Source organism: Ranitomeya imitator, chromosome 3, assembly GCF_032444005.1.
Source record: "Ranitomeya imitator isolate aRanImi1 chromosome 3, aRanImi1.pri, whole genome shotgun sequence".
Lineage (NCBI taxonomy): Eukaryota > Metazoa > Chordata > Amphibia > Anura > Dendrobatidae > Ranitomeya > Ranitomeya imitator.
The window spans coordinates 245625538-245652437 of NC_091284.1; the positions used below are offsets into that span (position 1 = coordinate 245625538).

General features: G+C 43.0%; 1 long non-coding RNA gene across 1 annotated transcript in view; it reads right to left on the reverse strand.

Moving 5' to 3' along the window:
• The window catches only part of LOC138669656 (uncharacterized), an 89254-nt gene that overhangs the window by 13695 nt on the left and 48659 nt on the right, over positions 1-26900 (reverse strand). The window contains exons 3-4 of the long non-coding RNA XR_011319216.1: positions 12648-12786; positions 9610-9683 (exon numbers count right to left, since the gene is read on the reverse strand). This is a non-coding gene — a long non-coding RNA (uncharacterized lncRNA). The remainder of the gene's footprint in view (positions 1-9609; positions 9684-12647; positions 12787-26900) is intronic.

Genomic DNA, 26900 nt, shown 5'->3' on the forward strand with positions numbered 1-26900 from the left:
CTGGAGGTCATGCTGCCCCCTCTATTACCCCAGACCCACGTGCAGGTGCTCAGCCAGAACCACCATAGAATGGGTCCGCTTTTTCTGAAGATAATACTGCCATAGTGTTCTCACATAATACCGCCATATAGATCACACATAATACCACCAGTGTTCTCACATACCGCCATATAGATCACACATAATACCACCAGTGTTCTCACATACCGCCATATAGATCACACATAATACCACCAGTGTTCTCACATACCGCCATATAGATCACACATAATACTGCCAGTGTTCTCACATAATACCGCCATCTAGATCACACAATACCACCAGTGTTCTCACATACCGCCATATAGATCACACATAATACCACCAGTGTTCTCACATACCGCCATATAGATCACACATAATACTGCCAGTGTTCTCACATAATACCGCCATATAGATCACACATAATACCACCAGTGTTCTCACATACCGCCATATAGATCACACATAATACTGCCAGTGTTCTCACATAATACCGCCATATAGATCACACACAATACCACCATATAATTCTCACAATACTGATCAAGCATAATACCACCATACAGATCACATAATACCGTCATATAGATCTCACATAATGCCATAATACAGCATGACGCCCGCAGCTCCTGTTATCGCACGCATTGAGCTGTGTGTGCAATGGGGAAAGATATGCAGGGGGGAGAGGAGTGCATAGGAGAGGATTAGATACACGGCTCAGCAGACAGTATCACACAGGAGAGGATTAGATACACGGCTCAGCAGACAGTATCACACAGGAGAGGATTAGATACACGGCTCAGCATAATATCACACAGTATAGGATTAGATACACGGCTCAGCAGACAGTATCACACAGGAGAGGATTAGATACACGGCTCAGCAGACAGTATCACACAGGAGAGGATTAGATACACGGCTCAGCAGACAGTATCACACAGGAGAGGATTAGATACACGGCTCAGCATAATATCACACAGTTTAGGATTAGATACACGGCTCAGCAGACAGTATCACACAGGAGAGGATTAGATACACGGCTCAGCATAATATCACACAGTATAGGATTAGATACACGGCTCAGCAGACAGTATCACACAGGAGAGGATTAGATACACGGCTCAGCAGACAGTATCACACAGGTGAGAATTAGATACACGGCTCAGCAGACAGTATCACACAGGAGAGGATTAGCTACACGGCTCAGTAGTCAGTATCACACAGGAGAGGATTAGATACACGGCTCAGCATAATAACACACAGGAGAGGATTAGATACACGGCTCAGCAGACAGTATCACACAGGAGAGGATTAGATACACGGCTCAGCACAGTATCACACAGGAGAGGATTAGATACACGGCTCAGCAGACAGTATCACACAGGAGAGGATTAGATACACGGCTCAGTAGTCAGTATCACACAGGAGAGGATTAGATACACGGCTCAGCATAATAACACACAGGAGAGGATTAGATACACGGCTCAGCAGACAGTATCACACAGGAGAGGATTAGATACACGGCTCAGCACAGTATCACACAGGAGAGGATTAGATACACGGCTCAGCAGACAGTATCACACAGGAGAGGATTAGATACACGGCTCAGCATAATATCACACAGTATAGGATTAGATGCATGGCTCAGCAGACAGTATCACACAGGAGAGGATTAGATGCAGAGCTCAGCATAGTATCACCCATGAGAGGATTAGATACAGGGGCCAGCAGACAGTATTACACAGGAGAGGATTAGATACAGGTCTGATGTCCTGTGAGGAGCTGCAGTGAGGTCGGAGCAGCACAGAGCCTCCCCCACCCCCTCTGTTACCTCTCTGCAGCTCCTGATAAGAGAACATCAGACCACAGCACTTCACCCTCTCTAGCGATTCTAGAGATTCAGCCACACACCAGGCAGCAGAGGACAGGGAACGGCCGCTGACAGTGTGAGGGGAGACAGATGTAGCTGCCCCTCCAACAGCACAGCTCTCAGTCACAGTGGAGCTCACAGGTACACTCCACTGTAGGCTGAAGCAAGATGGCGCCGATCTCCTGCCTCTGCTGTGATGTGGAGACCGCCCAGGGGGCCACATCAGAGCAGAGAGCAGCTGAGCTTATAATGCATTGCTAGCTATGGGGTCGCCTCCCGACCGCAGCCTCCTATGTCCAGGACTGCCGTATTTGCACAGTGTAAGTGTCGTGCTGGGACTCTTACACTGCTGCAAAGCAAAATGGCGGCGCCCAGTGGCTGCAAAAATAATTAATAATAAAAAATATATTAAAGTTAAAAAAAATAATTTTGTATTAAAAAATAATTGTTTATATAAACAATTATTTTTAATACAAAAACAAAATTGCGGCACCTTCCCTTTAAGCCCCGAGGGTGGTTTGCACGTTAATGACCGGGCCAATTTTTACAATTCTGACCACTGTCCCTTTATGAGGTAATAACTGTGCAACGCTTCAACGGATCCCAGTGATTCTGACATTGTATTCTCGTGACATTTTGTACTTCATGATAGTGGAAAAATTTCTTTGATATTACCTGCATTTATTTGTGAAAAAAATGGAAATTTGGCGAAAATTTCGCAATTTTCCAACTTTGAATTTTTATGCCTTTAAATCAGAGATATGTCACACAAAATACTTAATAAATAACATTTCCCACATGTCTACTTTACACCAGCACAATTTTGGAAACAAAATTTTTTTTATTAGGGAGTTATAAGGGTTAAAAGTTGACCAGCAATTTCTCATTTCTACAACACCATTTTTTTATTTTAGGGACCACATCTAATTTGAAGTCATTTTGAGGGGTCTATATGATTAGCCAAGTGTGACACCATTCTAAAAACTGCACCCCTCAAGGTGCTCAAAACCATATTCAAGAAGTTTATTAACCCTTCAGGTGTTTCACAGGAATTTTTGGAATGTTTAAAAAAAATGAACATTTAACTTTTTTTTCACAAAAAATTTACTTCAGCTCCAATTTGTTTTATTTTACCAAGGGTAACAGGAGAAAATGGACCCCAAAAGTTGTTGTACAATTTGTCCTGAGTACACCAAAACCCCATATCTTGGGGTAAACCACTGCTTGAGCGCATGACAGAGCTCGGAAGCGAAGGAGCGCCATTTTTTACTTTTCAATGCAAAATTGACTGGAATCGAGATGGGACACCATGTTGCGTTTGGAGAGCCCCTGATGTGCCTAAACATTGAAACCCCCCACAAGTGACACCATTTTGGAAAGTAGACCCCCTAAGGAACTTATCTAGATGTGTGGTGAGCACTTTGACCCACCAAGTGCTTCACAGAAGTTTATAATGTAGAGCCGTAAAAATAAAAAATAATATTTTTTCACAAAAACGAAATTTTCGCCCCTAATTTTTTATTTTCCCAAGGTTACCAGAAGAAATTGTACCCCAAACGTTGTTGTGCAATTTGTCCTGAGTACACGGATACCCCATATGTGGGGGTAAACCACTGTTTGGGCGCATGGCAGAGCTCGGAAGGGAAGGAGCGCCGTTTGACTTTTCAATGCAAAATTGGCTGGAATTGAGATCGGACGCCATGTCGCGTTTGGAGAGCCCTTATGCACCTAAACAGTGTAAACCCCCAATTCTAACTGAAACCCTAACCCCAACACACCCCTAATCCCAACCACACCCCTAACCCTAATCCCAACCGTAAATGTAATCGAAGCCCTAACCCTAGGAAATAAATACATTTTTTAATTTTTTTTATTTTTACCTAAGTAAGGCCAGTCTCACACGTCCAGATAATTCCGGTACCGGAAAAATCGGTACCGGAATTATCTGTGTCCGTGTGCCGGTGCGTTTCTGTGGCACACGTTCGGCACACATGTGCCGCCCGTGTGCCCACTGGGTACCACACGCACCGTGCCGGAGACAGCGCTAAAGTTTAGCGCTGTCCCCGGCATCGTGCTGAAGCCCCATTCATATCTTCCCTGCAGCAGCGTTTGCTGTAGAGAAGATATGAATATTAGTGTGTAAAATGCAGATCCAGGTCATCACCCCCCTCCCGCCCCCTGTCCTCCACCTAACCCCCCCCCAGCCCCCCCGCTGTGATTAAAATACTCACCCGGCTTCCGGATCCCTCTCAGCGTCCTGTCCTGGCCGCACCTTGTACTGTATGAGCGGTCACGTGGGGCCGCTCATTTACAGTAATGAATATGCGGCTCCACCCCTATGGGAGGTGGAGCTGCATATTCATGATTGTAATCGGCGGCCCCACGTGACCGCATACAGGAGAAGATGCGGCCAGGAGAGGAAGCAGCGCCGGCGAGGGAGCGAGCCAGGTGAGTATTTTCAGAACAGCGGGGGGAGGGGGGCGCACAGGGGGTGGGAGGGCGGGGGGCACATAGATCTTTATTTTAAACACACTTATTCATATCTTCTCTACAGCAAACGCTGCTGCAGGGAAAATATGAATCGCGGCTTCAGCACCAGTGGGGGGGGACAGCGCTTAATGTAGCGCTGTCCCCTGCACGGCACACGGACTGCACACGGACAACATCCGTGTGCGGTACGTGCTTTACACGGACCCATTGACTTTAATGGGTCCGTGTAATACGTGCGCTCCCACGAACACTGACATGTCTCCGTGTTTGGAACACGGAGAAACGGTCTGCAAATAATCAATGACATCTTTTTTCGGCCTTACTAACTATGTTACTATCAATTATTAGGTTCTGTAGAAGGACGTAGATCTGGGGATTTATTATGATGGAATATAGGCTGAACTGGATGGACAAATGTCTTTTTTCGGCCTTACTAACTATGTTACTATGTTACTATCTGAACAGATGCATTGATTTTTATGTGTCTACGTGTGTCAGTGTCTCCGGTACGTGAGGAAACTGTCACCTCATGTACCGGAGCCACTGACGTGTGAAACTGGCCTAAGGCGATGATGAAGGGGGGTTTGATTTACTTTTATAGCAGGTTTTTTAGCGGAGTTTTATGATTGGCAGCCGTCACACACTGAAAGATGCTTTTTACTACAAAACATTTTTTTGCATTACCACATTTGAGAGCTATAATTTTTCCATATTTTGGTCCACAGAGTCATGTGAGGTCTTGTTTTTTGCGGGACAAGTTGACGCTTTTATTGGTAACATTTTCGGGCACGTGACATTTTTTGATCGCTTTTTATTCCGATTTTTGTGAGGCAGAATGACCAAAAACCAGCTATTCATGAATTTCTTTTGGGGGAGGCGTTTATACCGTTCTGCGTTTGGTAAAATGAATAAAGCAGTTTTATTCTTCGGGTCAGTACGATTACAGCGATACCTCATTTATATCTTTTTTTATGTTTTGGCGCTTTTATACGATAACTATTTTATAGAAAAAATAATTATTTTTGCATCGCTTTATTATGAGGACTATAACTTTATTTTTTCGCTAATGACGCTGTATGGCGGCTCGTTTTTTGCCGATAAAGCGTTTTTTGCCTCTTTTTTTACGGTCTTCACTGCAGGGGTTAACTAGTGGGACAGTTATAGGTCGGGTTGTTACAGACATGGCGATACTAAATGTGTACTTTTGTTTTTTATTTAGATAAAGGAATGAATTTATGGGAGCAATATATATATATATATATATATATATATATATATATATATCTAATATATAATTGCCTAGAATACTACTTCCTGCAATTTGTGCCAACTTCCTGTCCGGAGCTAATGTCCGGAGATAATGTCCGGAGCTAATGTCCGGAGATAAGTGACGTCAACAGTGTCCAGTGTCTGATTGGTTGCCGCCTGCTGCGAGCGACCAATCAGAAACGTGCCGTACTGTGACACACTCCGCCCGCCATTTTGGTGTGATTTTTGAATTTTTACCTCACAGCAAGTTTCTACTGCGTGGAGGCGGGCCCAGTGACGTTGCTCTTCAAGCTCCTGCCGAATTTCGTCAAAAAAATGATAATACCATTTACCAAAACTATATATATTTAGTTGTGAAGTGGTTCAGTGACATTTTCACACCAATTTTGAACTTTTGTTTGGTGTTTTCTCCATATACTGCCTATTATTCACTGACTGTTATACTGAGAGACTGCCGTTTATTAACCTCTTCTTTGCCACATTGGGTATATTGCTCTATTATTTGCCACATAAGGACATTGTCCATTATTGCCCAGCAATTTCTCTGCAATATAAACTGCCTATTTATTAATATCTGCATTCCTGCAAAGAACTATTGCCTATTATTAACTGGCTATTTTCCTACTACCTGACATTGTTCTTAAGCAAAGAACCGTTGTTGTGGCATTTGCCACAACACGCAAAGTTGTCGTCTGATGTCTTTCATCCCTCCCCTCATAAGCATGTTCATGGATCCTGTGTAACTGTACCTTAAATAACAAGAATTGTCAAGAGCTGGTGAGTGCAGCCATTTTTTGTTCTTTCTTACTATTATTTATTAATTGTATTATTTTTACATTTTGAATAAATAAAGTATATATGGATTCTAGACTCCCGATTCTTTAGAATCGGGCTGCCATCTAGTCTAATATATAATTGCCTAGAATACTACTTCCTGCAATTTGTGCCAACTTCCTGTCCGGAGCTAATGTCCGGAGATAAGTGACGTCAACAGTGTCCAGTGTCTGATTGGTTGCCGCCTGCTGCGAGCGACCAATCAGAAATGTGCCGTACTGTGACACACTCCGCCCGCCATTTTGGTGTGATTTTTGAATTTTTACCTCACAGCAAGTTTCTACTGCGTGGAGGCGGGCCCAGTGACGTTGCTCTTCAAGCTCCTGCCGAATTTCGTCAAAAAAATGATAATACCATTTACCAAAACTATATATATTTAGTTGTGAAGTGGTTCAGTGACATTTTCACACCAATTTTGAACTTTTGTTTGGTGTTTTCTCCATATACTGCCTATTATTCACTGACTGTTATACTGAGAGACTGCCGTTTATTAACCTCTTCTTTGCCACATTGGGTATATTGCTCTATTATTTGCCACATAAGGACATTGTCCATTATTGCCCAGCAATTTCTCTGCAATATAAACTGCCTATTTAATACCTGATGGGCACACAAGTATGCGCCAGTATGGGTACTAAGAGCCTTTCCACATAATAATGAAATATTTTAAAATGTCATAGAACATACCAATATACATAGTTATTGATACATATTATTTATTATTTACATTATTGTTCTTAAGCAAAGAACCGTTGTTGTGGCATTTGCCACAACACGCAAAGTTGTCGTCTGATGTCTTTCATCCCTCCCCTCATAAGCATGTTCATGGATCCTGTGTAACTGTACCTTAAATAACAAGAATTGTCAAGAGCTGGTGAGTGCAGCCATTTTTTGTTCTTTCTTACTATTATTTATTAATTGTATTATTCTTACATTTGAATAAATAAAGTATATATGGATTCTAGACTCCCGATTCTTTAGAATCGGGCTGCCATCTAGTATATATATATATATATATATATATATATATATATATATATATATATATATATATATATATATATATATATATATATATATATATATATATATATATATATATATATCTTTTCTTTATTTAGGAATTTTTTTTTTTTTTACACATCTAAATATATATTTTTTTACTTTATAACATTGCCCCAGGGGGGTCGTCATGTTAGAAGGTCAGATCACTGTGTCAGATCAGCGATCTGACATGCAGGGCTGCAGGCTTACCAGTTCTTGCTCTGAGCAGGCGCTGGTAAGCCACCTCCCTGCAGGACCCGGATGTAGCCTTGCGGCCATTTTGGATCCGGGGCTTGCAGGGAGGAGACGCTCGGTACAAGGTGAGCACATGGCCTTGTACCGAGGGTCTCAGGGAAGCACGCAGGGAGCCCCCTCCCTGCGCGATGCTTCCCTATGCCCCCGAAACGCTGCGATCATGTTTGATCGCACTGTGTCGGGGGTTAATGTGCCAGGGGACGGCGGTCCGTGACCGCTCCTGGCACATAGTGCCGGATGTCAGTTGCGATAGTCCGCTGACACCCGGCCGCGATCGGCCACGCTCCCCCCGTGAGCGTGGCCAATCGCTATGACGTACTATCTCGTCCCTGGGAACTAAGTCCCAGGTCACCTTGACGGGATAGTACTTCATATGGAATTAAGAGGTTAAGTTAGATGATTTCCTCTGTGAACAGCAATCTTCAAGTCTGACCACAGATTCTCAATTGGATTAAGGTCTGGGCTTTGACTAGGCCCTCCAAAACACTCACACATTTCCCCTTATACAATTGTTACTTTAGCAGTATGCTTTGGGTCACTGTCTTGTTGGAAGGTGAACCTCCGTGACAGTCCCAAAGCACTGACAAACAGGTTTTGCTAAAGAATATCGCTGTATTTCACGTCATCCATCTTCCCTCCAACTCAGACCATTTTCCCATCTCTGCTACTGGAAAACATCCCTACATGTTGCTGCCACCGTGCTTCACTATGGAGATGGTGTTCTTGGGGAGATGAGCTATTTTGGCTTGCTGTCATACATAGCGTTTAACTTGGTGGCGAAAAAGTTCAAATTTTGGTCTCATCTCACCACAGCACCTTCCTCCATACATATGGTTAGTCTCTCAGGTCTTTTGCCAAGCTCAAAATGAGTCCCATAATTTGTGTGTGTAAGTAAAGGCTCTTTTCTGCCCATTTTTCCATGAAGGCTTAGTGTGGTTGTATGGACAGATACTCCAGTTTCTGCTTGGGTACTCCTGCTTGCAGCTCCTTCAGAGTTACTTTGGTCTCTGTGATTCATCCCAGGCAAGGAGGGCATTAAAATTTTGGTGGGTGGCCCTTTCTTGGTAGGTTTGTAGTGGTACCATATTTTTTCCATTTGCGGATAATGGATTTGATGGTGCTCTGGGGATCATCAGAAATTGGGATATATATGTGTGTATGTATATATATTATTATTATTTTTTTTTTTTTTTTTTAATAACCCAACCCTGACTTTGTCCCTGACTTGTTTGGAGATCGCCTTGGTCTTCATGGTGTTGTTTGGTTAGTGGTGCCTCTTGCTTAATGGTGTACCAGCCACTGTGGCCTTTCAATAAAAGTGGGTTTATTCTGACAAACCACGTGACACTTAAATTCCACACAGGTGGACTTCCTTTTACCAAGAATGTGACTTATGAAGGTAATTGCTTCCACCAGACGTAATTGTATAAGGGATTAATACATATGCACATTCCAATTTTTAGGTATTTGGGCTCATAAATTTAATTTATGCCTATATTTTTGTCACTTCACTAACTTAGACTATTTAGTGCTGATGCATCACACACAAATCGGATTACAAAAATATTTAGACCACAGGTTGCAATGTAACAAAATAGGTAAAAAGCCAATGGCACTGTATAGGAAAGCACAGCAAACTATGCTTCCCTATACGGTACAAAAAAAGTTAAGCAAAGACAATCCAGAACAGGTTTATGCCAAAAGCACCCTGTGGATACAACTTGGCGAATGTGGCGGAACAAGAAGTGATCTGTGAACAGAGCCCAAGTCATAATTCGGAAATAAAACAATTTGTTTAAATGCAAATAAAAAAATTTTTTTCTCACCTGTTTTCATAGTTTATCATTCCAATCGTTTCACCTGCAGGCTAAAGTTGAGTTATCAATTATTTATGAAGTCTCTGAAAGGAATGAGCAGCAGACAAATTGAATTTAATGGCAATGTGCAGTTTGTTTTTTTTGCATACAGCTGCTAAACAGACAGACGTGCAGGGGGAGACGCCATACCTTTGGGACTCAATACAGGTATGGGGCGCAATTTATAAAAGTCAATATTTCAGTGTTACTAGGGATCATAAAACATAAGAGCCACCTTCACAGAATGCAGCCTTAGTGCTGCTGAAGGGGGATCTTTTACTTAAAAATGCCCTTGAGGGGGGGGAGGGGTGACAAGTTCCCTTTAAAGGCATTTTTAATTACCTTTTTCTTTTTGTCATACTATTGAGATACAGATTTTTCATGGTTTATTACCATACAAAACTCTATAAAAAAGCCATACATAAAGCAAAAAAAAGTAATAAAAACTTAAAATGGCACAAAATTCCCTGCAATGTTTTATTGTGTTTCTTAAGGAAACACTTCCAGCTATAATTTTTTTTATTAAATGTGTGTATATGTGCATGCAATGCAGTGTGAGTGTATTAATGTACTCTCCTACCGCTGCTCTTTCCGGTGTCCAGCGCCGTTCTCCTTCACTTCTCAGTGATGTCACCACAATTGTGACTAGCGGCTCGCTCTGTGCTCTATGCGTGAGCAGGAAGTCTCTGTTACAATGTAAGCCTATGGTGCCTCCTTCTACCTCTCCATAGACTTACATTGTCAAAGTCACTTCTAGGTCACGCAGAATGTAGTGAGGCCTGGAGAGCCTGCAGAGCCGTGACATCACTCACAAGAGGAGAAGAGCGGTGCTGGACACCAGAGAGAGCAGCAATTGTCAAGTATATTAATACACGCAACCTACATTACATGCACACACTTCTAATTAACAAAAAATTACAAATTACATACCAGTAATGGGATTTTCCAAAACCCATGACAACACCATCTGAGGGAGAGGGGGATGTGCCCTTCACAGACAGGAATCCTACAGAATAAAAGACTGGTGCCTCTCCACCGCATCAGTTGTTTACAGAGCATAATAGAATACCACTTAATAGTTATATACACCATTAAAGAACACAATTTTTTATTTTAATCACACTGTGAATCCAACAACACTAAGGAAACGAAGTGACGACCCATTACCAATGAAGGAAGGGAATATATAGGTGCTGTTATGGCTTCTGCAAAATCCATACAGAGAAACTTTAAACTTAGGGTGTAACAACAGCCTGTAGAACCCTTCTCCCAAGGGCTCACACTCATCTGCGTACAAATTGGATGAGTTCAATCAAAAGTCACAAAGCAAAAGGTGGCTACTTTGAAGAGCTTAGAATATAAGACATATTTTCAGTTGTTTCACACTTTTTTTGTTAAGTACCGTATTTTCCGCTTTGTAAGACGCACTTTTTTCCCCAAAAATTTGGGGGGGAAATGGGGGGTGCGTCTTACAATGCGGACATACCTTATCGGTGCTGCCGCTGCGGGTGTCCGATGCTTGCCGCCACACTATCGCCGATGCTGCCGCCGCGCTGTGTCCCCTGTGCTGCCGCCGCGCTGTGTCCCCTGTGCTGCTGCCGCCGCGCTGTGTCCCCTGTGCTGCTGCCGCCGCGCTGTGTCACAGGTGCTTGCTGCCACTCTCTGTCCCGTGCTGCATGGGGGGGGGGCTCTCCAGTTCCATCCATGCCTTCCTGTGCAGTGGATTCTTTCCAGGAAAATGGCCGCCGGGAGGTCTCGGGAGATGAGATCTCAGTGCTGAAATCTCATCTCCCGAGATCTTGTTGCCGAGATCTTCATCTGCGCATGCGCCACCTCCCGGCGGCCATTTTCCCGGAAGGAATCCAACGAACAGGAAAGCATGGATGGAACTGCAGAGCTCCCCCATGCAGCACGGGACAGAGAGCAGCGGCAGCACCCGGCAGCATTAGACAGACCATGGCATCAAGCATCGGTGACACAGCACGGCAGCATCACCCGGTAAAAGAGCGCAGCAGCAAGCATCAGGGATACAGCGTGGTAGAAGCACCCAGTAAAAAAAGTGTGTGGCAGCAAGCATCAGGGACACAGCATGGTGGCAGCACCCGGCAGCAAGGGACAGAGTGCAATGGCAAGCTTCGGGGACACAGCATGGCGGCAGCACACGGCAGCATGGGACAGAGTGCGACGGCAACACCCACCTCCTGCAGCAATGCTGAGACCCCGCTTCACCACAGCCACCACCCCGGTAAGCAATAAGATGCATGGATTATAAGAAGCACCACCATTTTATTAAAAATGTTTTTTTCCTATTTTTCTCCTCAAAATTTGGGGTGCGTCTTATAATCCGGAACGTCTTATAAAGCGAAAAATACGGTATATAATTCCACATGTGTTAATTCATAGTTTTGATGCCTTCAGTGTGAAAAATCTTTAAATGAGAAGGTGTGTCCAAACTTTTGGTCTATATTTCCTTCGTTCATGACTGCACCACCTGAGACTGAGGATCTGCCATTCTAGGACAGGAAACTTACAGTATAAAAGGGTGGCATTTCCTGTCCTTGGAGAGGGAACCTACAGCCTGGAGTTGTCCAGGAGAATGATTACCATTGGACATGAGGATATATATATATATGTGCTTCTTTCATGACTGCCAGCTACCATCTGGCCACAGTGTCTTACTGTAAAAAATAACATTCTAAAGAAAAACATAAAATATGTGCACATATCCTATAAATGCTGTAAGTGAAGGCACCGTAAAGAGGTTGTGTCGAATTAGAAAAACATATCCATTTTCCTATCTTCATAGGAAGGTTTGCTGAACCCCATCCACTCCACTAGAGGGGATCTACAGTACCAGACACCACCCATGGATATATTTGGTGGTGTTTCTAAAAGAAGGCAGCCATGTTTTTCTAATCTGAGACAACAATTTTTCCATATATCCATGTCTCTGTTAAAAGTTAAACATATACTTAGAACAATCTCTGCTGGTCAGGTGAATTCCTTACTTTGTAATATGCTCCTCACCACTGGTCGTTAGAGACCGTTTACTCCATCTGCTGCAGTATACCAAGGTGGCCTAATCCGAGTGTACTCTTTGCGGTGATCCCACGCATGAGCCGATTGTATCTCTTCACGTGTAGCCTGCTGAGAATACAAAAGCATAACAGGGACAACAGGACTGTTCACAAGATCTGTGCTGTCAGAGTGAAAAATGCTTGAAGGAGGTACTGACTTTTTCTTGCTTAATGTTATTTGGCTTACTTATTTTTTTACTGCTTTGTTTAAAGGGGTGGTCTGGAATAAAGCTTAATTTTCATCCTAAATGCCTATTTAATGCCATAAAATAAACAATTTTCTAATATATTAAAAATTCTCTATCATTCCCTAAGTACATTATCTAACCGCTTGCCTTTTTTTTTTTTAACTCCTGACATGTTTCTCCTCTGTTGTGCCTACAGGGAAGGACATATGCACGCAAAAAAAAAAAAAAAACAGTGTCCCCTGTCCATTAGTATCTATGTAATAAATGTTATTGACATGGCCATGTCAGCGTGCACACGCATATGTCCTCCCCTGAAGACCCAACAAGGGAGAAATGCATCGACAGGCATGCAGTTCTTCCCAAGGGCATATCCCCACTAGGGTGAGCTGCTGCCCTTGTAAGTGCTGGAATAATTTAGGTTTAGGGCCATTTAGTCCTGTGTAGGGCTCGATATGGCTAGGTCCGGACTCTGCCCCATCTTTACAGACAATGGTTCATTGGACGATGAAATGATAGAACTTTCCTCTTGTGTCGCGAATGAAACCATGATGAGACTGTTCCAGATTTATTTACAATAAACCATGATTAACCATCTAATAATGTTTATCATAAAGGCATAAATGGTCATATGGACAGAGTTATGGGGTATAATATATAATTCTTTGTACAAAAAAAAAAAAAAAAAAAAAAAAAAAAGCATGAACCGCACATCCCAAAATCATACGTTGATCTAAAGCCGCTAGGCAAAAATTTATATACTGAACATGAGGTTTTCAGTTTAACCCCTCTGTGACCTTAGACGTACTATCCCGTCGAGGTGCCCTGGGCTTATCTGACCCTGGACGGGATAGTACGTCATAGCCGATCGGCCGCGCTCACGGGGGGAGCGCGGCCGATCGCGGCCGGGTGTCAGCTGCTTATCGCAGCTGACATCCGGCACTATGTGCCAGGAGCGGTCACGGACCGCCCCCGGCACATTAACCCCTGGCACACCGCGATCAAAGATGATCGCGATGTGCCGGCGGTGCAGGGAAGCACCGCGCAGGGAGGGGGCTCCCTGCGGGCTTCCCTGAGCCCCCCGCAGCAACGCGATGTGATCGCGTTGCTGCGAGGGTCTCCTCACCTCCCTCCCTGCTCGAGCCCCGGATCCAAGATGGCCGCGGATCCGGGTCCTGCAGGGAGGGAGGTGGCTTCACAGAGCCTGCTCAGAGCAGGCACTGTGAAGCAGCCTGCACTCCTATCAGATCAGTGATCTGACAGAGTGCTGTGCAAACTGTCAGATCACTGATCTGTGATGTCCCCCCCTGGGACAAAGTAAAAAAGTAAAAAAAAATTTTTCCAAATGTGTAAAAAAAATAAAAAAAAATATTCCAAAATAATGAAAAAAAAAAAAAAATATTATTCCCATAAATACATTTCTTCATCTAAATAAAAAAAAAAAACCAATAAAAGTACACATATTTAGTATCGCCGCGTCTGTAACGACCCGACCTATAAAACTGTCCCACTAGTTAACCCCTTCAGTAAACACCGTAAGAAAAAAAAAAAAAACGAGGCAAAAAACAACGCTTTATTATCATACCGCCGAACAAAAAGTGGAATAACACGCGATCAAAAGGACAGATATAAATAACCATGGTACCGCTGAAAGCGTCATATTGTCCCGCAAAAAAAGAGCCGCCATACAGCATCATCAGCAAAAAAATAAAAAAGTTATAGTCCTGAGAATAAAGCGATGCAAAAATAATTATTTTTTCTGTAAAATAGTTTTTATCGTATAAAAGCACCAAACCATAAAAAAATGATATAAATGAGGTATCACTGTAATCGTACTGACCCGAAGAATAAAACTGCTTTATCAATTTTACCAAACGCGGAACGGTATAAACGCCTCCCCCAATAGAAATTCATGAATAGCTGGCTTTTGGTCATTCTTCCTCACAAAAATCGGAATAAAAAGCGATAAAAAAATGTCACGTGCCCAAAAATGTTTTCAATAAAAACGTCAACTCGTCCCGCAAAAAACAAGACCTCACATGACTCTGTGGACCAAAATATGGAAAAATTATAGCTCTCAAAATGTGGTATTGCAAAAAATATTTTTTGCAATAAAAAGGGTCTTTCAGTGTGTGACGGCTGCCAATCATAAAAATCCGCTAAAAAACTCGCTATAAAAGTAAATCAAACCCCCCTTCATCACCCCCTTAGTTAGGGAAAAATAAAAAAAAATGTATTTATTTCCATTTTCCCATTAGGGCTAGGGTTAGGGCTAGGGTTAGGGCTAGGGTTAGGGCTAGGGCTAGGGTTAGGGCTAGGGTTAGGGCTAGGGTTAGGGCTAGGGTTAGGGTTAGGGCTAGGGTTAGGGCTAGGGTTAGGGCTAGGGTTAGGGCTAGGGCTAGGGTTAGGGCTAGGGTTAGGGTTAGGGTTGGGGCTACAGTTAGGGTTGGGGCTAAAGTTAGGGTTAGGGTTTAGATTACATTTACAGTTGGGAATAGGGTTGGGATTAGGGTTAGGGGTGTGTCAGGGTTAGAGGTGTGGTTAGGGTTACCGTTGGAATTAGGGTTAGGGGTGTGTTTAGATTAGGGTTTCAGTTATAATTGGGGGGTTTCCACTGTTTCGGCACATCAGGGGCTCTCCAAACACGACATGGCGTCCGATCTCAATTCCAGCCAATTCTGCGTTGAAAAAGTAAAACAGTGCTCCTTCCCTTCCGAGCTCTCCTGTGTGCCCAAACAGGGGTTTACCCCAACATATGGGGTATCAGCGTACTCAGGACAAATTGGACAACAACTTTTGTGGACCAATTTCTCCTGTTACCCTTGGGAAAATACAAAACTGGGGGCTAAAAAATAATTTTTGTGGGAAAACAAAAAGATTTTTTATTTTCACGGCTCTGCGTTATAAACTGTAGTGAAACACTTGGCGGTTCAAAGTTCTCACAACACATCTAGATAAGTTCATTGAGGGGTCTAGTTTCCAATATGGGGTCACTTGTGAGGGGTTTCTACTGTTTAGGTACATTAGGGGCTCTGCAAACGCAATGTGACGCCTGCAGACCAATCCATCTAAGTCTGCATTCCAAATGATGCTCCTTCCCTTCCGAGCCCTCCCATGCGCCCAAACGGTGGTTCCCCCCCACATATGGGGTATCAGCGTACTCAGGACAAATTGGACAACAACTTTTGGGGTCCAATTTCTCCTGTTACCCTAGGGAAAATACAAAACTGGGGGCTAAAAATAATTTTTGTGGGAAAAAAATTTTGTTTTATTTTTATGGCTCTGCATTATAAACTTCTGTGAAGCCCTTGGTGGGTCAAAGTGCTCACCACACATCCAGATAAGTTCCTTAGGGGGTCTACTTTCCAAAATGGTGTCACTTGTGGGGGGTTTCAATGTTTAGGCACATCAGTGGCTCTCCAAACGCAACATGGCGTCCCATCTCAATTCCTGTCAATTTTGCATTGAAAAGTCAAACGGCGCTCCTTCCCTTCCGAGCTCTCCCATGCGCCCAAACAGTGGTTTACTGCCACATATGGGGTATCAGCGTACTCGGGACAAATTGGACAACAACTTTTGAGGTCCAATTTCTTCTCTTACCCTTGGAAAAATAAAAAATTGGGGGCAAAAATATAATTTTTGTGAAAAAATATGATTTTTTATTTTTACGGTTCTGCATTATAAACTTCTGTGAAGCACTTGGTGGGTCAAAGTGCTCACCACACCTCTAGATAAGTTCCTTAGGGGGTCTACTTTCCAAAATGGTGTCACTTGTGGGGGGTTTCAATGTTTAGGCACATCAGTGGCTCTCCAAACGCAACATGGCGTCCCATCTCAATTTCTGTCAATTTTGCATTGAAAAGTCAAACTGCGCTCCTTCCCTTCCGAGCTCTCCCATGCGCCCAAACAGTGGTTTACTGCCACATATGGGGTATCAGCGTACTCAGGACAAATTGGAGAACAACTTTTGAGGTCCAATTTCTTCTCTTACCCTTGGAAAAATAAAAAATTGGGGGCAAAAATATAATTTTTGTGAAAAAATATGATTTTTTATTTTTTCGGTTCTTCCTTTTTTAACTTCTGTGAAGCACTTGGTGGGTCAAAGTGCTCACCACACCTCTAGATAAGTTCCTTAGGGGGTCTACTTTCCAAAATGGTGTCACTTGTGGGGGGTTTCAATGTTTAGGCACATCAGTGGCTCTCCAAACGCAACATGGCGTCCCATCTCAATTTCTGTCAATTTTGCATTGAAAAGTCAAACTGCGCTCCTTCCCTTCCGAGCTCTCCCATGCGCCCAAACAGTGGTTTACTGCCACATATGGGGTATCAGCGTACTCAGGACAAATTGGACAACAACTTTTGAGGTCCAATTTCTTCTCTTACCCTTGGAAAAATAAAAAATTGGGGGCAAAAATATAATTTTTGTAAAAAAATATGATTTTTTATTTTTACGGTTCTGCATTATAAACTTCTGTGAAGCACTTGGTGGGTCAAAGTGCTCACCACACATCCAGATAAGTTCCTTAGGGGGTCTACTTTCCAAAATGGTGTCACTTGTGGGGGGTTTCAATGTTTAGGCACATCAGTGGCTCTCCAAACGCAACATGGCGTCCCATCTCAATTCCTGTCAATTTTGCATTGAAAAGTCAAATAGCGCTCCTTCCCTTCCGAGCTCTCCCATGCGCCCAAACAGTGGTTTACTGCCACATATGGGGTATCAGCGTACTCAGGACAAATTGGACAACAACTTTTTGGGTCCAATTTCTCCTGTTACCCTTGGTAAAATAAAACAAATTGGAGCTGAAGTAAATTTTTTGTGTAAAAAAGTTAAATGTTCATTTTTATTTAAACATTCCAAAAATTCCTATTAAACACCTGAAGGGTTAATAAACTTCTTGAATGTGGTTTTGAGCACCTTGAGGGGTGCAGTTTTTAGAATGGTGTCACACTTGGGCATTTTCTATCATATAGACCCCTCAAAATGACTTCAAATGAGACGTGGTCCCTAAAAAAAAATGGTGTTGTAAAAATGAGAAATTGCTGGTCAACTTTTAACTCTTATAACTCCCTAACAAAAAAAAAAATTGGTTCCAAAATTATGCTGATGTAAAGGAGACATGTGGGAAATGTTACTTATTAAGTATTTTGTGTGACATATCTCTGTGATTGAATTGCATAAATATTCAAAGTTTGAAAATTGCGAAATTTTCAAAATTTTCGCCAAATTTCCATTTTTTTCACAAATAAACGCAGGTACTATCAAAGAAATTTTACCACTATCATGAAGTACAATATGTCACGAGAAAACAATGTCAGAATCACCAGGATCCGTTGAAGCGTTTCGGAGTTATAACCTCATAAAGGGACAGTGGTCAGAATTGTAAAAATTGGCCTGGTCATTAACGTGCAAACCACCCTTGGGGGTAAAGGGGTTAACATTCTGATCAGACTGTATGAAGCCCACTGCCACTTCACGGCAAACCTCGTAGTGGGTCCTATCGCCCTAACGGAGCGGAGCCGTGCGGCGACCACCGACACAGCGGCCACGCACCAGCAGGGCGGACGGCCTGTTGCCCAACAGCACCCATGCTGCGAGACTGAGCCCCCATGACTCCAGACCGCGCCGCCCCACCAGCACAAGGCCACAACAACAATGGCCGCCACACAGCACCAGCACCAAAATGAAAGGAGCATTGAAACTCACCTTCCTCCAGCTCTTCAGTGAGAGCCAAAATGGGCTAGACCCCTTACTTTGCAGTCTCCTGCTAATTAAAATCACCTGTGCCAAATGGGAGGAGTGCTGGTCCAAGAAGAAGACAAGAACATGCTTTGTACAAAAAAAAAAAAAAAAAAAAAAATCGCCGTTAGGGCGATAGGACCCACTACGAGGTTTGCCGTGAAGGGGCAGTGGGCTTCATACAGTCTGATCAGAATGTTAAACTGAAAACCTCATATTCAGTTATATTAATTTTTGCCTAGTGGCTTTAGATCAACGTATGATTTTGGGATGTGCGGTTCATGCTCTTTTTTTTTTTTTTTCTTAATATATAATTCTATGACCATTGTCATAGGAGCCATCTGGTAGTGTAATAATTCTCTATATTTTATTGACTTTTTCTCAACCACTGTGTCCAAAACAGATTAAAAAAAACCTGTGTAACCTTTGGTGTGTTTATTCATGAATGTGTCACTTACACTTTATAAAAGTTTTTTACAGACTTTATTAAAAGTTAAGTTATTGACACTCACCTGCTGCTATACTATTGATGAAGTGAGATATTTGCGAGCTATAGTCACAACTGGGGTCTGGGTACCCTAGCATATTTTAGTGTTTTTTTGCTAATGAATAAAACGTATTAGAAAGAGACATAAAAACAACATTGTCAAACATGACATACCAGAAAGACAAAAAAAAAAGTGGCAGTGGCCACTAAATGTACAGAGCTGCAGTTCTCCAGGCTATATAATGTGCTTATATCAGCTGGGGGGAGGGAAGTTCTGGTAGCTCTCTATGGGGGAGAGAAGTGCTGGATGCTGGACACTGATCGATATGCTAGTTCCTTAAAGCTAAGGTATGATCAGAAATTACCCATTGATTAAATCAACTTAAACATGTGTTGTAAGAATTTTAGATTTTTTTTATTTTATCACTAGCATCCTTAGCTGGAGCACCTTTGGCTTTTGTGAACTGCTGCAAACATGATGCGTAGATCAACTTCTGACAGTGTTCCTGAGAAATCTTAGCCCATTTCCCAAGTGCAATGGCCTCCAGTACCACCTTCTTCAAATCTATCAAAACTGTTCAATGGGTTTTAAGTCAGATGATTGTGACAACCACTCCAGAATCTTCCAGATCTTTTTCTGAAACTAAGTCTTTGAGGACTTTGAGTTATACTTTGATTCACTCTGTTGGATGATCCAATGATGCCCAAGCTTCCTCACTGTAGGCATGATGTTTTCTCCTAGGATTTCCTAATACTTGATTGAACCCATCTTGCTCTCCACACGCTGCAGGTTTTCATTGCAGATCCAGACCATCACTGAACCACCACCATGCTTCTCCAAAGGCACAGTGTTCTTTTTGGTGTATGCCTTATTCTTCTTTTTCCAGACATACCGCTTAGCCAGAGGCCCAATAAGCCCCAGTCTTGTTTCACTGCTCCACAGAACAGAATATAAAAACTTGTGGGGCTTATTTATATGGATTTGACCATATTAGAGTTGACTTTTCTTGTGCTTTTGGTTCAGTAGAAGTGCACATCTTAGTTGGGCATGGAGATTTTCAACATTTAGTATGCGCCTGACTGTGCAAAGAAACCTCAGTGCCTGCTGCCACCAATTCTTTCTGCAGAACTTTTGTAGTTATTTGATGGGTTTTGACCACTGGCCACCTCAGGAATCTGGTAGCAGCCAGTTTCCTCTTTCTTCCATGTCATAGTAATGTTACCAGTGTTCCTTTAACTGTGAAACTTTGCTCCTAACTGAATCAATAGGAACATCCAATGCCTATGCATCTACAGAATATTAGTGATCTGCAGGCCATTGCCATGAAGAAGGTTCCTCAGAAACACTGCCACAAGATGTGTCTGGTTACGCATCATGATTACAGCAGGTCATAAAAGCCAAAGGAGCTCTGATAAGTACTGAAGACACTTATGAAGGGGTTGAATAATTCTGAGACTGCAGAAGTCATTGACCTTTTTGCTACCAGGGTTTTCTTTTTACAGTGTTAGGATAAATCTACTATATAAAGCTGAATGTGTGTGTGTGTGTGTGTGTGTGTCCGGGATTGGCATCTGCACCGTCGCAGCTACAGCCACAAAATTTTGCACAGTCACACGTCTGGACCCCGAGAGCGTCATAGGCTATATTGTGAGGCGAAATTTTAACCCCGCGCGTTCGAATTCACCAAACAATTTTGCCCCTATCTACATAATGGGGAAAAAAGTGAAAGGAAAAGTGTTGGAAGCGTCGCAGCTACAGCAACAAAATTTTGCACAGTCACACGTCTGGACCCTGAGAGCGTCATAGGCTATGTTGTGAGGTGAAATTTTAACCCCGCGCGTTCCAATTCACCAAACAATTTTGCCCCTATCTACATAATGGGGAAAAAAGTGAAAGGAAAAGTGTTGGAGGCGTCGCAGCTACAGCCACAAAATTTTGCACAGTCACATGTCTGGACCCCGAGAGCGTCATAGGCTATATTGTGAGGCGAAATTTTAACCCCGCGCGTTCCAATTCACCAAACAATTTTGCCCCTATCTACATAATGGGGAAAAAAGTGAAAGGAAAAGTGTTTGAAGCGTCGCAGCTACAGCAACAAAATTTTGCACAGTCACACGTCTGGACCCCGAGAGCGTCATAGGCTATGTTGTGAGGTGAAATATTAACCCCGCGCTTTCCAATTCACCAAACAATTTTGCCCCTATCTACATAATGGGGAAAAAAGTGAAAGGAAAAGTGTTGGAGGCGTCGCAGCTACAGAAACAAAATTTTGCACAGTCACACGCCTGGACTCCGAGAGCGTCATAGACTATGTTGTGAGGTGAAATTTTAACCCCGCGCTTTCCAATTCACCAAACAATTTTGCCCCTATCTACATAATGGGAAAAAATGCAAGGAAAAGTGTAGGAGGCAAATTGACAGCTGCCAGATGTGAACAAGGGGGACTTAAAGAATGAGAGCAATGGCGCCAAAGAGTATATACCGTACAGTTGCTAAGGTGGGGCCTCGACATGGGATACTCACCACACACGGGGATATGAACACACACAAAATGCGCCACACACTACCACGTGCTTGAACACATATTACCCTCAGCACACATTTCACCACAAATACACCAACCTCTCCATATAAAAGTCAAAACACAAAAGTCGTCACTCAAAACTCGCCACGCGCAGAACTCGCCACATGCAAAAACTAGGCTCTTGCAAAACTCGCCACAAGTGCAAAATTCTCCTCATGAAAAACTCGCCACACGCAAAACTTGCACACGCGGAAAAATTGCCACATGCACAAAAGTTGCAACACATGCAAAAGTTGCCTCACACAAAACTTGCACATACTCAAAAGGCACCACACATATTACTCGCAATGCGCAAAACTCGCCATGCGCAATACTTGCTGCACACAACTTGCTACACTAACCTGTCACATGCAACTCGACACACAAAAAGTTGCTACACGCATGTTGCTACACAAAACTCATCTCACAAAAGTCGCTACATGCATGTCGCCACACGCAACTCAACACACACAACTTGACAAACGAAACTCGCCCTAAAACACACACAAGTCTGGTATTATCCTTCAAAAATAAAAATCTGATTAATAAGCAGACAAACTACAACAATTGCACAATATAGGAAATACGGCAGCTGTCAGTCACATGAGCTGTCTATTATGTGTATGTGTGAGCTAATATATACTGCCAGGGGGAGGGCTTCCTGTTGGCTGGGGATTTATCAGGCTGCCAATTTAGCTTACAAATACTGAGGTAAAAATACTGAGCAAATAACGTGTGAACGAGGTCTAATACAGGAGGAGATGACACACAGGTATATACTATATACAGGGGAGATGACACACAGATATATACTATATACAGGAGAGATGACACACAGGTATATACTATATAGAGGAGGAGATGACATATAGGTACATATATATACAGGAGGAGATGACATACAGGTATATACTATATACAGGAGGAGATGACATACAGGTATATGCTATATATAGAAGATGACATGCAGGTATATACTATATACAGGAGGAGATTACATACAGGTATATACTATATATAGAAGGAGATGACATTCAGGTATATACTATATATAGGGAAGATGACACACAGCAGGTATATACTATATACAGGGGAGATGACATACAGGTATATACTATATACAGGAGATGACATACAGATGTATACTATATATAAGGGAGATGATAAACATGTATATACTGAGGTGATGAGGTGAAAATGAGAGGTGTGAGGTGAAAATGAAAAGGTGTGAGTGCAAAATGAGAGGAGTGAGGAAAAATAGTGGAGTGATCAGAAAATGACAGATGTGAGGTTGAAATGACAAGTGTTAGGGGGGAATGAGAGGAGTGAGGGAGAAAATGAGAGGTGTGAGGGAGAAAATGAGAGATGTGAGGGGGAAAATGAAAGATGTGATTGGGAAAATGAGAGGCGTGATGGGAAAATAAGAGAAGTGAGGTGCTATAACTAACCACAGATATTTACTATGCCCAGGCAACGCCGGGCTCTTCAGCTAGTTATTAGATAAAATAAATTGATATTAATCCCCTCCTTACCTATATTTTTTTCTGAAAGACACCTGACACTCAGCACTTTATACACACAGGCACCTTCAAGCAATTTTTATAAGTAAAAAATGTAGATTAGTGGCTAAATGCATGGCCCAAGTAGAAATTAAGATCTAGCCCCTTCCAACTTGGTGATTTTCCTTTTTTTTGCACCTTCATTTTTTCCTTCCTTTTCTTCAAAGTGTTATAATTTATTCACTTTTCTACCAAACAAAGCTATATGAGGTGATTTTGATTGGAAGGACAAGTCGTAGTTTTGTTTGGCACCAATCATTATACCAATGAATGTGCAGGAAAAAAAATATTCCAAGTTTTGGGAAACTGTAAAAAAAACCTCCTAATTCTGCATTGGTTTTTGGGGTTTTCTTTTTAAAGGTATTCACTTTCTGGTAAATAACTTTTCAATAGGATTCTCCAGGTCCATAAGATTACAGTAGATACCAAAACTTAGAGTTTTTTAAGTGGTGAAAAAAAACTCAAATTCATTAAAAAAAAATTGTCACAAAAAACTGGGAAAACTTATTGACTCGAGTATAAGCCTAGGGTGGGAAATGCAACTGCTACTGGTAAATTTCAAAAATAAGGATATCAATAAAAGTAAAATTGATTGAGACATCAGTAGGTTAAGTGTTTTTGAATATCCATATTGAATCAGGAGCCCCATATAATGCTCCATACAGTTCATGACGGGCCCCATAAGATGCTCCATACAAAAATATGCCCCTTATAATCCTGGACAAAGGTTAATGATGGCCCCATAAGCTGCTCCATATTAAAAAATGCTCCATATAATGCTGAACAAAGGTTAAAGGGAACCTGTCACCCCGTTTTTTCAGATTGAGCTATAAATACTGTTAAATAGGGCCTGCGCTGTGCGTTACTATAGTGTATGTAGTGTACCCTGATTCCCCACCTATGCTGAGAAATACATTACCAAAGTCGCTGTTTTCGCCTGTCAATCAGGCTGGTCTGGTCAGGTGGGCGTGGTGACATCGCTCTTTTCTTCCCCAGCTTTCCGTTGGTGGCGTAGTGGTGTGCGCATGTCCAATTTCCGAATTCCCTGCGCGCACGTGAAGAAACAGCGCGCGATCTGCGCTGTAATCCCTTGCATCGGTGGGGGCGGCCATCTTCCTGGGGCCGCGCGTGCGCAGATGGAGTGCTCTGCTGCACGGGGCTTCAGGAAAATGGCCGCGGGATGCCGCGCGTGCGCAGAAGAGATCGCGGCGGCCATTTTCCCAAAGCCGAGATGCAAACTCGGCTTTGGGAAAATGGCCGCCGCGATCTCTAATGCGCACGCGCGGCATCCCGCGGCCATTTTCCTGAAGCCCCGTGCAGCAGAGCACTCCATCTGCGCACGCGCGGCCCCAGGAAGATGGCCGCCCCCACCGATGCAAGGGATTACAGCGCAGATCGCGCGCTGTTTCTTCACGTGCGCGCAGGGAATTCGGAAATTGGACATGCGCACACCACTATGCCACCAACGGAAAGCTGGGGAAGAAAAGAGCGATGTCACCACGCCCACCTGACCAGACCAGCCTGATTGACAGGCGAAAACGGCGACTTTGGTAATGTATTTCTCAGCATAGGTGGGGAATCAGGGTACACTACATACACTATAGTAACGCACAGCGCAGGCCCTATTTAACAGTATTTATATTTCAATCTGAAAAAACGGGGTGACAGGTCCCCTTTAATGATGGCCCCATAAGATGCTCCATAGAATAATATGCCCCATATAATGCTCCATAAAAGTTGATGGCCCTATAAGATGCCCCATATGCTGCTCCATAAAGGTTGGTGGCCCCATAAGATGCTCCATAGAATTATTTTATAGACTTGTAGGTTTATCAGCAATTTTTCAAATTTCAAGAAAATGTTAGGGGCTGTTATATTAGAAGCTCCATCCAAACAAATCATCCCATTTTGCATTTGTAGAGCCCTGGAGGTGTCAATACAAAGGGAACTCCCTTCTCCCTCCACCAGTCATAAGTGATCCCCATTTTGGAAACTATGCCCCTTAGAAACGTTACTGTTGTGGAGGGCACAACTAAAAGGCCAAACGTAAAAGGGTTGTCCACTACTAGGCCTAAATAAATTAATAACACTCACCTTCCATTCCGGCACCGTTCCAGCAGTGTCAAGCCCTGCGCCCAATTATTTTTATTTTAAGACTACCGTCACACTATCAGTATTTGTTATCCAAAACCAGGAGTGGGTCAAAAATACAGACTTGGTGACAAGTTTCTATAATAGCTTTCCCCTCTGTTTGTTCCACTCCTGGTTTTGGCTTACAAAAACTGATGTAAAATAGTGACCACATACTGATAGTGTGACCGTAGCCTAACGGGGCCAAACATAGGGAATGAAAAGGAGATGTCTTAGTATTGGACAGCTCCTTTAATTTTGCTCATTATTTTATATTAATGTTATCACTTAAAGTGAATCTGTCAGCAGGCTTTTGCTATGGAATCTGATAGCAAAATGTACAAACAAGAGGAATGTTTCTAGGAATGTATCATTCGCTAGGTGTAGTTTTGATGAAAGAAAACAATGATTCTTATGTAGATGTAGCAGAGCTAAGACTTCTGATTGTATTGAAACTACAACCCAAACTAATAAGTGACACATCCTTGGAATCAGACTCTCAGCTCATTCATTATGGTGCTCTGAGATTACATAGCAAAGGCCTGGTAACAGATTCCCTTTAATATTAGCAGACTTAAGTATGCTGACTCGCTGCTACTGCTTATACATGTCATAATAGGGCTTATCAGTATCAGCTAATCAAAAGATATAAATGACTCTTGATCAATACACACAACATGATGCCCCTCTCACTCTCCCCCACAAAGCATGAAACCCCCACTGCCACCACAAAGAATGATGTTCCCCACACAGTACAGTATAATGGTCTCCACATCCCTCACACAGTATTTTCACCCCACAGTATGATGCTTCCACATCTCTCCCTCCCACAAACAGTATAATGGACACAACAGACCCCCAGAGCATGTTGGCCCCTAGTTTCCTCACACAGTATGATGCCTCCACAGCTCTCCTTCCCACACCCCTTATAATGGCCACCACACAGTATATTGGCCCCCAGTTTCCTCACAGTATGATGCCTCCAGAGCTCTCCTTCCCACACCTCGTATAATGGCCACCACACACAGTATATTGGCCCCCAGTTTCCTCACAGTATGATGCCTCCACAGCTTTCCCTCCCACACCCCGTATAATGGCCACCACACACAGTATATTGGCCCCCAGTTTCCTCACAGTATGATGCCTCCACAGCTTTCCCTCCCACACCCCGTATAATGGCCACCACACACAGTATATTGGCCCCCAGTTTCCTCACACAAAATGATGCATCCACAGCTCTCCTTCCCACACCCCGTATAATGGCCACCACACACAGTATATTGGCCCCCAGTTTCCTCACACAGAATGATGCCTCCACAGCTTTCCCTCCCACACCCCGTATAATGGCCACAACACACAGTATATTGGCCCCCAGTTTCCTCACAGTATGATGCCTCCACAGCTCTCCTTCCCACACCCCGTATAATGGCCACCACACACACAGTTAATTGGCCCCCAGTTTCCTCACACAGTATGATGCCTCCATAGCTCTCCTTCCCACACCCCATATAATGGCCACTGT